Below are 13,823 nucleotides of genomic sequence, written 5' to 3' on the forward strand. Positions count from 1 at the left end.
AAATAACATAATCTTTATCTAGACTTGAAAGGATATATTTACTTTAAATAGTTTTTTGATAAAGCTTAGTACAGCATATTGAGTACTACTAGTTATATATTCCCTGCCGTTAAATTTCTCTTCCTTTAAATGGTGTTCATGAATTTAACTATTTAGTTTCACACTGCCATTTGTGATTGAATGCATCTCTCTAGTCACACCTTACACACCACTGTGATCATCTTTGTACAAAATATACCCCACGAGGTATCGTTTGAAAACTAAAAACTTGTTGGTCAATAATAATATGAACATAAGCAGAATTTATGAATGAAATGTGTTTGCCAGACAAGCTGTGGGAGGGGGAAAACAGGTTTCTCTAAGACAAAGGACCAGCTGCTGCCTCTAGCCAGGTATCATCAAAGTAGATAGGCAATCATCCTTCAAGTGTCCATTCTGCATGTTAACAAACAACAACCTGGAACCTCTTTCACCACAAGACTCCAAGTCTCCATCCTCACAGCTGGAAGGAACTTTATCTAAGGAGAAGCTGAAGAAAATGCATTCAAAGACTATAAAAAGGAGGAGCAAACCCACCTCAGATATTCTTTCCCCATATCTATATCTCACTCGCTCTCACCTGGAAAGGCAAAGGAATCAGCCCTTTGGATTTTTGGGGACAGATCCTGACTCAAAAATTTGGTCAACAAAGTTGCTGGAAACCTGTACTAAGAATTTTACATTGAACTAAGTCTAATTAATTATATTCTAGCTACTAGAATGTATGTATCTTGTATGCATTTCTTACTTTAATACCATGTACTCACTGAAAACCTATTTTATTACTTAATCAAAGCTAATGCAGTGTTGTCTTCAAACTGAACTAAGTGGTTCAGCAGGCGGTTATACATTGATGCTTTATGGGGCAAGAAACCTCTAATATCTGGACTATCCAAGAGAGGGATGGACAATGCAGAACCCCCCTTGTTTGGGGGGAAACCCAGGATGGGCAATGTGTTGGGAAAACCCTTCAAGTGGTAACCAAGGCTAGTGGAAGCTGGCCTGTGACTGATGTGTGGCTGGCAGGCTGCAGCTATGCACAGAGGCTGTGTCTAGACTGGCAAGTTTTTCCGCAAAAGCAAATGCTTTTGCGGAAAAACTTGCTAGCTGTCTACACTGGCCACTTGAATTTCCGCAAGAACACTGACTTCCTAATGTCTGAAATCAGTGCTTCTTGCGGAAATACTATGCTGCTCCCATTCAGGCAAAAGTCCTTTTGCACAAAGCTTTTGCGCAAAAGGGCCGGTGTAGATAGCTCAGATTTGTTTTCCGCAAAAAAGCCCCAATCGCGAAAATGGCAATCGGGGCTTTTTTGCAGAAAAGCGCGTCTAGATTGGCACGGACGCTTTTCCACAAAAAGTGCAAGTTTTCCGTTAAAAGCATTTGCGGAAAATCATGCCAGTCTAGACGTAGCCAGACACTCTGGGTGAGACATGCATACTGGTTGGCTGCTGTGAGTGGCTCAAGCTGGAAGCTACAGCCTGTGGGAGCCACAGAAAGCACAAAGGCGGGTGTCAGTGGCATGATCAGCACACGAGAATAATTCTAAGTAGACTTCTGTGGCAGAAGGCTGCCACAGTCAATTCTGGTCTTAGCCTCTGAATATTTCTGTGGAATTATGCAGCATGCTGGCCATTCTCCTGAATGGCTTGGGTGGCTGAAGAACCAATTTATAGGTCCTCCCACAGCCCATGCTTCCTACAATCTGTAGATATTTTGAGCTGGAACAGGACCCCCTTAAGACAAAATAATTTTTGGTTTCCTTTCTTCGTATATTCATTTTTAGTGTCCCCCCTCTCTACTTACACAAGACTCAATTCTCTCTCTCACTAGTTTTTTATACCCATCTATTTCCATTGACTGCAGCTGAGTTAATCCGGGTTCACTCAGGCTGTGTCCAGACTCAGGGGTTTTTTCGAAAAAAGTAGCCTTTTTTCGAAAAAACTTCACCTGCGTCTAGACTGCAGCCACGTTCTTTCGAAATTAAATCGAAAGAATGCGGCTTTTCTTTCGACGGCGGTAAACCTAATTCCACGAGGAAGAACGCCTTCTTTCGAAAGTGCTCTTTCGAAAGAAGGCGTTCTTGAAAGCAAACAGGCTTTTTAGAAAGAGAGCATCCAGACTCACTGGGTGCTTTCTTTCGAAAAAGCGGCTTGCTTTTTCGAAATTCCGCGTGCAGTCTAGACGCTCTCTTTCGAAAGAGGCTCTTTCGAAAGTATCTTTCGAAAGAGCCTCTTTCGAAAGAGGCTTGCAGTCTAGACATAGCCCCAGAGGAGAATCAGTCCCACAGTAGGCACTGCTCTGGCTATAAGTCAGGGGTAAAATGCACAGCAGGAAAGACAGAAGAGTCTTATTAGGTAGTGCAAAAAAAAAACCACAAAAAAAAAAGAAAGAAAGAAAGCCACTGTCATAGTTCAAGCCTCACAACCAATATTTTCTCAGCCTGCTGTGTCACTGGTATCTTTTCCTCTGGGAAGAAGACAATCACAAATCAGCAAGTCAGGAATCATTCAATAGAGTTTTATCCTCTTATCACTGGGGAAAAAAGAAGTCATCCTCTTTATTTTCATACTACACACGGGGTGGCAAATTTAGCTGTACACTGCACTGAGGGACTAGCTTGGATGGAGATAAGGGAGAAATATGTTTTGGTATTGTTTTCTTTGTTTTGTTTTATTTCAGTTGTTGAATTAAATTGTTGTCTCAGTGTCTCTTTTAGGAGCCCAACAAGATAAACAAGGCCTAAACTGATAAGCAAACAAACCCTGTGACAAAAGTGGTAGGGAGACTGAAATAGTTTGTATGATGCATCTTTTGGGAGGATGTATTAGAAACTAAACTTGAAACTTCACCATTCATTGAAAAAACATTATGCTTCCTGGACTCTCACATTGGGGTAAAAGAGGACAGAGGAATGGGAAAAGAAACTCTTGGACTCATCTTTTTATTATACTAAGCTGGTGATGCAGGTGCACTTTAGCCCTGATCTAGACTAGCACTTTATTTCAACCCTCCCTCCCCCAGGTTGAATTTATGAGCTGACCATCCACAGTACCAAGGCCACTATTTCAAAATAACAGAGCGTGGCATTCAAAATCTGTACTTCTCCTTTTCATCAGTAGTAACACTAATTCCAAAATAGCTATTTTGAAATAATGGTGGAGTGGACATTCTGGTGCCACTAATTCGAACTAAGTACTCCCCAGACTAATTCGAACTGATTACTCCCCAGTGCTTCCTGGGGCTCTAAGTCCTAGGTAGCGTGTCCAAGGGAGCTTGCCTTGGATTTCATTCGATTCTTCCCTGTAGTGTGGACATGCTAGTTTGAATTTGTTAAATTGGGAGTTATTAAATTGAATTTAGTAATTTCAAAATAATTCCTTAGTGTAAACATGGTCTTAGTGTATATTAAACCATGAATTTGGAATGGGGACAAGCTTTTGTGCTCAGAGCATAAATTAACCAGAGTGAGAAAATTTTTTCCTGCGGGTAAGTTCTACTCTAGTGAAGTGTTTCTTCCATCTTCTTTAGAAGCATTTCCTACTGACCACAGTGGGGCATGGTCTACACTACAACAAAAGGTTGAAGTAAGATACGCAACTCCAGCTGCATAAATTACATAACTGGAGACAACCTCCCAACAGTGGGAGTTGATGGGAGCAAACACTCCCATAAGCTTCCCTTACTCCTTGTGAGGAGTAACAATACTGGTGCTGATGGGGCACCCTCTGAGTTTGATCAGGCGGGCCTATACTACCCCTGCTAATCAAACCCCAAAAGATAGACCATGGCAGTGTTGATCTTCCATGTAGTGTAGACATGCCCTAAGAGGGTAACTATACCACTGGTCAAATCCAGCAAAATGATAGATTCCATGTCCCACTTTCTAAAAACAAAACTACCCAGTAGTTATGTTCCCTGATGATGCCAAAGACATTCCAAGATAGAAACCTGTGTATAAATGTGAGGAAAGTGTGCAACTTTTTTATGAGGTAAATGTAACTCACCTGAATTGAGGAGCTGAAATTTCTTTTCAGCTGATGGGTCACTACAAGAGAAGCTATAACTGGATGCACTTCCTGGTGGAGCCACAAACAGGATACCAGAAGCCCTGTTAAAACAAAGAGGAGTCTGGTGGCACCTTAAAGACTCCCAAATGTATTTGGGTATAAGCTTTCATGGGCAAAAACTCCATCAGAAGCTTTTGCCCACAAAAGCTTATGCCCAGACAAATTTTAGTCTTTAAGGTGCCACCAGACTCTTCATTGTTTCTGCAGATACACACGTCTAGACTGCATCCAGTTCTGTCAACAAAGCAAGCCGCTTTGTCGACATGACAGTGTAGACACAAAGGACAGTGTAGATGCAATAACGCCTTCTGTTGACAGAACTCTGTCGACAAAAGGAGTTATTCCTCGTAGAATGAGGTTTACTGCCGTCGAAAAAACTGCTGAGTTCTGTCAACAGAACTCGGCAGTAGTGTAGATGCAGGTATAGTTTTGTCAACAAAAGTCCACTTCTGTCGACAAAACCCTGTAGTATAGACACACCCTAAGACAGCAGACACAGATATCCCTGGGAGTTAGTACAGCCAAGACTTCCAGTGGTTTTCATTGATGCTCAGATCATGGGCATTCCATGCCACATGGGAATAATCTCACATAGCCATGCAATCTTGGAAGGACAGGCCTCTGGTGTTGATAGGGATGCCAGTGTCTAGGAGCCAGTGGCATGGTCATAGCATCCAAACTGAGAAACCAGATAAAAACATCAACCCTCCAGTTCGGAAGACTGCAATGTAACACTGCTTTATTTCAGAATAGGCAGAACCTTAATACAGCAGAACCAAAAGCAGAGGCAAAGCAGGTCCCTGTGCAGCTAATTTTACAGATAGGAGATGACAGTATGAGATCTAGCATTTAAGGAATTATTGAGTAATGTTAATATGCCTGTGGATTCAGAGCCATCCTGTGCTTGACAGAGCTAAATTTCAGCATGTAGCATAATTTTACCTCTTCATATTATCCCTCTCTCTTTGATCTGTATTGAGCTATGTAGTGAGAGGGAGGATTAAGGAAAACTGATAGACTGGAGACCACAGGTCTGTCTAGACTGAAGCAATTTTGTCTGCAGCTAAAGTGAAGCTTCCCCTTTGGCACTTTGAAGGCAAATGCTGAGTACAAATGCTTTTGTCTCTGTCCAAATATGTTCAGGTTGGAGGCATGAATTCCAGCTAGAAGCCCTGCTCAGGGAAGATTAGCTCCCGTTTTCATAACCCAAACAATTGACAGTTGCTTATCAGGTAATTGAGTAAAGAGGAAACGTCCTTGCCTTTAGCTAAGGGGGCAGTCAGCCCGGGTCTGAGAAACTTGGGCTGCACGGAAGATGGAAGTTTCATTTTGCAAAGGATTTTGAGCTTTCAAAATATAGCTTCATTCCAAGAGTATGTCCTCCTGAATGCTTGCAGTAAGGTAACATGGGCTGTTAATGTACAGCGCTCCAGCCCGCAGTGTGCAGCTGTCCATGTGGACTCTGCTGCAGTGAACTAAAATTTCCCAGTGTGAACACTGGCATGCTAGCTCCAGGAACAATAGTTGCATAGCAGTGGCAGTATGGGCACTATCAGCCCTCTGGGAACGCTTGCAGAGCACGTGTTGAATAGTAATAGAGAGGTAGCTATGTTAGTGTGATCTTGCTAAAACAAAAGGAAAAACAATGTAGCACTTTAAAGACTAACAAGATGGTTTAATAGGTGATGAGCTGTCGTAGGCCAGACCCATGAAAGCTCATCACCTATTAAACCATCTTGTTAATCTTTAAAGTGCTACATAGTTTTTCCTTTTGTTTCAGCAGCACAGTCACTACTAGCAGCTGCTGTGGTTTTATTGCCACTGTTAGAGCCCGATCAACATGGACTGTCTCGTGTGGTCTACATGTGCTCCGGTGCTCTGATTGTGGTGAGGCAGGAGTGGCCTGAGGTGGGCTGCGGCAGCTAGTACCCCAGGCAGAACGCGCGATCAGCGCTCCTGCCTGCATGGCTGTCAATGAAGTGATGTCATCATTGGGCACCCCGGGCGCCCCGTGACGTCATCATCTGGTGCCCCGTTGAAGGTGGTGCCCTAGGTGATGGCTGAGTCGGCCTATAGTCACGGGCCGCCCCTGTGGTGAGGACATGATATCAGTTTTCAAGTATCTAAAAGAGTGTCACAAGGAGGAGGGAGAACAATTATTCTTGGTCTCTGATGATAAGACAAGAAGCAATGGGCTTAAATTGTGGCAAGGGAGGTTTAGGCTGGACAATAGGAAAAACTTCCTAATGGTCAGGGTGGTTAAACACTGGAATAAATTGCTCAGGGGGGTTGTGGAATCTCCAATTCTGGAGATATGTGAGAGCAGGTTGGATAGACATTTATCAGGGATGGTCTGGGTAGTGCTTGGTCCTGTGTGAGGGCAGGGGACTGGACTTAATAATCTCTCAAGGTCCCTTCCAGTTCTAGTGTTCTATGATTCCATGATATGCCCACAAGTTAGCCAAGTTAGGGGTGACCAATGCAGACAGGGCAAAAGAATATCCATGCACTTACCTGTCGGTTTTGTAAGGGCTTGTACACTCCAGACAGCTTAGGTGGGATGACTTTTCACTGCATCACAGGATGCCTTGTAACCCCACAGGCATCTGTGCAAGGGCCGGTTTTGCTCTAACTCTCATTCTTCAGTGCAAAGATGCTGTTGCTTTGTTTTGATATTGATTCACCATTCACCTGAATTAACTGATCAGTATCTGTAGATCTGAGAGATGCTATTACTGCTTCTGTATCACCAAAGTCTTGGAGTGACCATAACATTTTGGAAACATAATAAGGGGGTGTAGATGGGGTGCAGCCTTATTACAGTCAGTGGCAAAACTCAATAAGATTATACTTGCCACCTTTAATAAGGACAGGTGATCAAAACCTCAGTATTACAGCTCATCCAAAAGATGGCAACTCAAGACCATTGCATGGCTCATGTCTGACTCCAAAGAATTTTCCTACTGAATCTGCTACACCACTTGCTGCAAAACTTAAATCTTGATTGATGGTTTCTCTGTTCACATTCTGAGCCCACCCATATTAACAAATGTATAAGATTATGTGTAGATGAGGCAAGGAATAAGAAAGTGAGCAGGTTCCCCTGCCAGTTAAGGTCTTAAATCACTGGCTGGAGGAAGAGAGAAGCAACCCTGCTATAGAACTGCATAAACTCTGACTTTCAAAATCCATATTCAATCTTTGCAATTGCTGTGATCTCATGGCTTTAATTAAAATATAAACCAAGAAAAGCAGCTGCCAAATAAGGATTTTCAGCTTTCTTTCTTCTCTTTCATCACATGGGTTTTGCACTAGCAAAAAGTGAATTCAGGACTTGTAGGTGGATGCTCTAACATAATGGCGATTGTTTCTGGACTCATCTTTATTTCTTTAAGAGGTTACTACTTTTTGTTCCTGCTAATGCCTCCCACTCTGTCTCATGAACTCAAATGAAGAGGCCTTAACCATATATACAACTGCTGCATCATGACAATTACAAAAATTAAATATGGATTTTGAAAGACTGAGCCTCAGCAGTTCTTCAGCAGACCTCCCTGAGATGCAGTGGATTAAGTCTTTTACTGGCAGAGGTATCCAATTTGTTTCTTAATTGATAATCTACCTATTGGCAGATTGTCAAGACAGACTGTGGTAGAAGTCACAAAGGCCGTGCTTGAATGAGAGACATGTAGGAGGAAAGAAGTCCACCAGCATATCTGTTGCTATTGCATAGAATCTATACAATACTACAGATGGTACCTCACAGATAAGCCAGATACTAAATCCAATTTAGTTAAACTTGCTGAAAGCAAGTATAATTAAAATGTTTCTAGAAGGGTGTCTCACCTCAGGAACTTTATCTAGAGTAGGTTGTCTCTAATTCAGTGTTAGAAGCAATGGGACCTGTTTTACAAGTGAGATTTGCATGGCTAACACCATAGTTTTTAATGATGTGCTATCATGCAGTAAATGGCAGACCATTCCTTTCCTCCAGATCTATTTGCTGTAACAACTAACTATTCTAACTCACCAACACCATATTCTACAAGCTTCTCTCCTGTGATCTCCATAGAGGAATCAGCCGATGGTGGTCAGGGCCATCCCTGGGCACACGATCACACCCAGAAATGTTCAGGTGCCCTACACAGCCGCATACTCTAGTTGTGCCTAAATATGGCCCTGCATGGAGGCAAGCTTGCCTTTGTAATAGACGGTCCCTTATATTGAGGGTATGTCTAGACTACATGGCTCTGTCGATGGAGCCATGTAGATGAGTTTACTAGACATAGGAAAATGAAGCGGCAATTTAAATAGTTGCCATTTCGTTTACATCAAAATGGCCGCTACACTGTGTCGATCAGCTGTTTGGCAGCACAGTGGGGCATTCTGGACATGCCGCGGTCAACAAGGGAAGCCTTTGTCAACCGCTCCGGTATTCCTCATTTCACGTTGATGGAGCCATGTAGTCTAGACATACCCCAAAAGTCACAACAATATTCAGGTTATTGACAATCTCTAAGGACCAGTCATTTACTGCAGGTCAATTGTACCCCAGATCTTAAACACAAGACAACACTTGTATCCAATCCTATAATAGACTATCTAAAATGTAATTAACTAGGAAAAGTTATTTACAAGGTGACAGAAGGCTAACATACACACAAATGAGTTACAGTCTTAGGTTCCAAAAAGTAATAGGAACTACCATAATGTACAATCTCTGTGTCCTTGGGCTAACCCAAGCTAAACAGCTGGGGATTCCTTACTTATGGTTAAAAGTCTTACCTGCTCCATGAAGTCCAAGAAGCAAATGGATAACAATTTATTCTTGACAGGGATTTTTATTCCCTTTCTCTAAATCTCAAACTGATGGGATGAGTGTTTGTGCAGGTCTCCTCTTCACTGGCATGAGAGGAGCAATCAACAGTCCTTTGTCCATTGATATTTGGCAATGGCTTGTCTGGTATCTGTGGGCCTTCTTCTGTTGAGAAGGAGATAACATCCCTTGTAGTAAACTAATATTTCACACCTGATAAGGTTTCTCTCCTGACTGGGAGGAAGTTCCAGTTTCATAACACACACTTTTTTAGTTGCAGAGCAAAACTATTAAATACTACCTTATACATAGAGCTCTGCAAAACCACAGATATCCACTTTATATCCATGGATGCAGATAGCCACAGTTCCTTTTTCTGGATACAGATGAAAATTTTGTATTTAGAACCCTACACATTAATGGATATTCTGTAGAGATATCGTCTACGGATGTGAATGGGTAATTGGTTAAGTAGTTATCCAGTAAGCATCACCCTTACCAGATGATGCTTACTGTTAATTGGTGCCCATGAGTAAACTGGCAGAGCCAGCAGGCCTGTATAACCAGCAGCCAGGAACTGTTATGGATTTGCCAGTATTTCATTTGGAATCCATGATGTCACCTTGGTGATTTAAAAGGGTGGTTATAATTGGCGCCACCACCACCTCTTCTGTATAAATGCACGAAGTTGAGTAAAAGATCAAAATATTTCTATATTGAAGGCTTTTACATTGAAAATGTATAGTTAGCATAAATCTGTCTGCCGTGCTGTTAGTTTGAACAGAAAAATCCTTTTCTGTCTAAGGAGCTTTTGGATTTCTGCCAATACAGAAAGCTATTGTATTCTTATGAAAACAGCTATGGAATTTTTATTCTATTTCAGGGTTTTATTCTCCTAGCCTTAGTTTTATGTTTAGCTTGTGGCCTTTGCAGTTCAGTAAAGAGAACAAAGAAATCAATGTACGCTACTTAAAACAGATTAAAGCATGCACAACCTCAGACACCAGCCTGCAAAATCTTACCCACATGATTAGTCTTTAGTCATGCTATTAGTCTTGTTTAAATTTGGCAGCCCCAATTCTGAGCCCTTGGCTTAGTTCAAGAGGCATGGACCAGGAGGAGCTGAGGCAAAAGTGGTAGGAAGGGTCAGAGTTGGCACATTGTGTGCTCCAAGTATCCCAGGCTAACAGGGCCTTTGTGGGCATTCTGGGCATGCATATTCTGGGCATTCCTTAAGCTGTAAACTACATAGGGAAGGCAGCATTTGGGCTCCATGATCCAAGGGCCAGAATCCATTGCAGGGAGGCTCATTCACCCAGCTATTCTCAGCACTTATTGGTCCACATCTGTGCTGACTGAGCCTTGGCTCTGTCCATTACTTGCCTGTCCACCAATGTTCTTGCTAATTTTTTCCATCTATGTGCAGATTTTTTCTGTTCATGTGCAGAACAAATTTTGTTATGTGCAGAGCAGTTTGTGCAAAGGTGCACCAACAGGAGAAACACAAATATTCTGCTCATCGGAACTGGAATCTCTCCCGAATGGCTGCACAAGTGCACAGCTTACAAGCAACACTGCTATCCACCCACTCCTTCCTAATCTGTCATTAGGAGGAAAAATCGCAGTTCTCTGACAGATGCTCACAGTAAAGGAGCTTCTTATTTCTCTCATGCAATGTCTGTACACCAAGACTAAGGTCTGAGACCAGTAGGAGGGATTAGAAAAAAGCTGGTGTAAAGTGATACTGAAAGTAATTTAGCTATGGCACAGAAGCGTCAAAGATTTAAGAATTACAGCAAACTAATCTCTCTAGTATGGAATTATGGATTTAGGTGTCTCAAGTGAGGCCCTCAGATTTGAAATTTTTGGCCGTAGTCCATATGCTACTGTTCTCATTTGTCACCTGGGAGGGCAAGAGTTCTTAGAATCCTGGTGCAAATACATGCGTTCATTCAAAATGTTCTCACATGTTAAATATTTGCTGAAATGTCCTGTTTCCAAAAATATTCCTGCCAGTAAACTAATTGTCCTGAACATACAAGAAAGTAGCAGAGAACATGGCCAAACCAAATTCAGTTTTCTATCTGAGGCTATGTCTAGACTGCAGGCGTCCTTCGGAAGAAGCTTTCCAGAAGAGATCTTCCGAAAAAACTTCTTCTGAAAGAGAGCGTCCACACTGGCAAAGCACATTGAAAAAGCGATCTGCTTTTTCGAAAGATAGTGTCCACACTGAATGGACGCTATCTTTCATTTAAGCTGTGATTACTATTAACGGAGTGGCCACCTGGCCACCTGAGCTTTTTCCTCTTTCCTCTTCTTTCAAAAGAACTCCCTCTTCCCCGTCCACACACGCCTTTTTCTGAAAGAGCTCTTTCATAAAAAGTCTTCTTCCTCTTAGAGAGAGGTTTACTAATGTCAGAAAAACCCCTCGGTTCTTTTGATTTTTTTTTTTTTTCAGAAGAACACAGTTGCAGTGTGGGCAGAAGTGAAGTTTTTTTAGGAAAAACAGCTGTAAGTGTGCAGATAAGTGTGCTTAGGTTTTCTCTGGTTCTATTAAATAGACATTTGTCTGTCACTGTTACAGCAGCAGCTAAGACCCTGACTGGGGGCATGTCTACACTAGGAAATTATTTCAAAATAACAACTCCTGAAATAACTATTTTGAAATAAGCTTATTTGCCAAGGAAAGCAGGAGTTATTATTATTTTGAAATAATGACCTGCTTATTTCAAAATAATGAGCTTCGCAGTGTGGATGCTTTGCTTGTTATACTGAAATAAGGTGTGTAGACCAGGGTTGAGATTGGTCCCATTATGCGAGCAACAGTAAGAGACAATTTGGGTATCAAAGATATTACAGTCGGAACACATGGGAGACAAAGGGGTAAAGGTAAAGGGAAGCAGCATTATCTCCAGTATTAGAACACAACTACAATATTGACAAAATGACTGCGCCACAGCCAAAGGCCATGCAGGAGGTCTGTGCTAGTGCCAGGAATTGAATCTAATTCTCCTCAGCCCCAGCCTAATAGCATAATGACAAAACTAGTTTCCCCCTCATGTGAAAGCCTCCTACACTTCCAGTCACTAATGCTTCCCTATTCTGGACCTTATGTGTTTTGGATGTTGTTGTTTTGGAAATAAAGTAACTAGCTGTGAGTACTGTATTCAAGGGGAGGGTGCTGAGTATCATGAATTTATATAATGACATATTTGCTGTTCTGGTTCCTCCTTAATGCAGCTCTAACCTCTTACTTTCTTTTTGAGTGCCACTGTTCATCGAGCAGACTTCTTTACTGTGCTGTCTACATAAAAATGTAGAATTTTCACCGAGCTGTTACCACTAATAGGAACCCATTCGTGTGCAGAATGTTTTTTTTTAAATATGCCTTCTAGTGCCCATTACCTTGTACTTCTACCTATATCATATTTTCTCTGCCATCATCTCCCCCAATCTTCTTATTTCATTTAGTTCTGTATATTGGTATTATCAGTCCTCCCTGTTCTGATGTTGTCATGATCAAATTTTGCAATTAACTCTTTGTTCCAGGTTGTTAGGAAATTTACTGGACACAAGCCGTCCTCATATGGATGTCTAGTCACAACTCTTTCATTATCATTAACCTTTCTAGGCTGGGAATTGTCTCTTCTTCTACTCTGTGTTCTATCTCTTAACTAGTTTAGAATCAGTAAGATTACCCATTGATTACCAGTTTCCTTTAATAGCCATGGCCCAGGTCAGGTCTTGCAGACAGACCCTCCACGCATGGATCTGCCCATGCTCATTGGACATAGCAACATCCCTTATGTTCCTGTATTTCAGAGGATTTTTTGGATGCCTAGATGCACAGGAAAGAGGAAAGCAGAGATTTTCCAGTTACGTCTACACTAGTAAGTTTGCTGTGGAAACTAAGGTTGACACAAAGAAATCAACAACAGCAAAGTTGCCAATGTGTGTTCACACTTGCCCCTTTGTCAACAGATCATGTTCACATTGCGAGCTCCCCCATTGACAACGGGAGTAATGCAGCGTGGGTATGCATCTATGCACTCTGGCATCAGCAGCAAGAAAGAATGGATCCCTTTCTTCTCTTGCATGCTTTTTGCTCTGTTGACTGTCAAGAGGACCTTGTACATGACAACGGAGATCATCTTGAAAATACTGACAAAGGAAGAAGACTCGGAGGGGCCCAGCAGTGTGTGTGATGTGGACAGCAGCAACCTGTCATTGCATTTGGCAGTCACAGAGCAGCTGTAGAGTGGTGCTTTTGGTATAGGGAAACCAGCACTGAGTGGTGGGATCACATTGTCATGCAGGGGTGGGATGAAAAGCAGTGTCTACAGACCTTTAGGCTGTGTAAAGCAATCTACCTGGAGCTGTGTGCTGAGCTGGTCCCTGACTTGTGGCACAAGGACACCAGAATGATAGCTGCCCTCTTGGTTGAGAAGCATGTAGCAATTACTCTGTGGAAGCTGATGACTCTCAATTGCTACTGGTCAGTTGCAAATCAGTTGGGAGTGGGGAAGTCTACTGTTGCTGCTGTACTGCTGCTAGTGTGCAGGGAAATAAATTGCATTCTGCTACAGAGGACTGTGATTCTGGGAAATGCACATGACACAGTGGCTGGTGTTGCAGACATGGGATTTCCAATGGTGTGGGGGGGGGGCAGTAGATGGCACACACATTTCGATTTTAGCACCAGCCCGCTTTGCCATTGAATACATCAACTGCAAGTAGTACTTCCCGATGGCCCTGCAGGCACTCATGGATCATCATAGGTGTTTCACAAACATCAATGCGGGGTGATCTGGAAAGGTGCATGACGCACACATCTTCAGGAACACTGGCTTGTACAGAAAGCTGCAGGTGGGGACTTCCTTTCCAGATCAGAAGCTTAG

General features: G+C 42.4%; 1 long non-coding RNA gene across 1 annotated transcript in view; it reads left to right on the forward strand.

Moving 5' to 3' along the window:
* Window positions 1-13,823, forward strand: part of LOC142829485 (uncharacterized) — a 178,387-nt gene that overhangs the window by 74,804 nt on the left and 89,760 nt on the right. The gene's annotated exons all lie outside the window — the stretch shown is intronic.

This window comes from Pelodiscus sinensis, chromosome 5, assembly GCF_049634645.1.
Source record: "Pelodiscus sinensis isolate JC-2024 chromosome 5, ASM4963464v1, whole genome shotgun sequence".
NCBI lineage: Eukaryota > Metazoa > Chordata > Testudines > Trionychidae > Pelodiscus > Pelodiscus sinensis.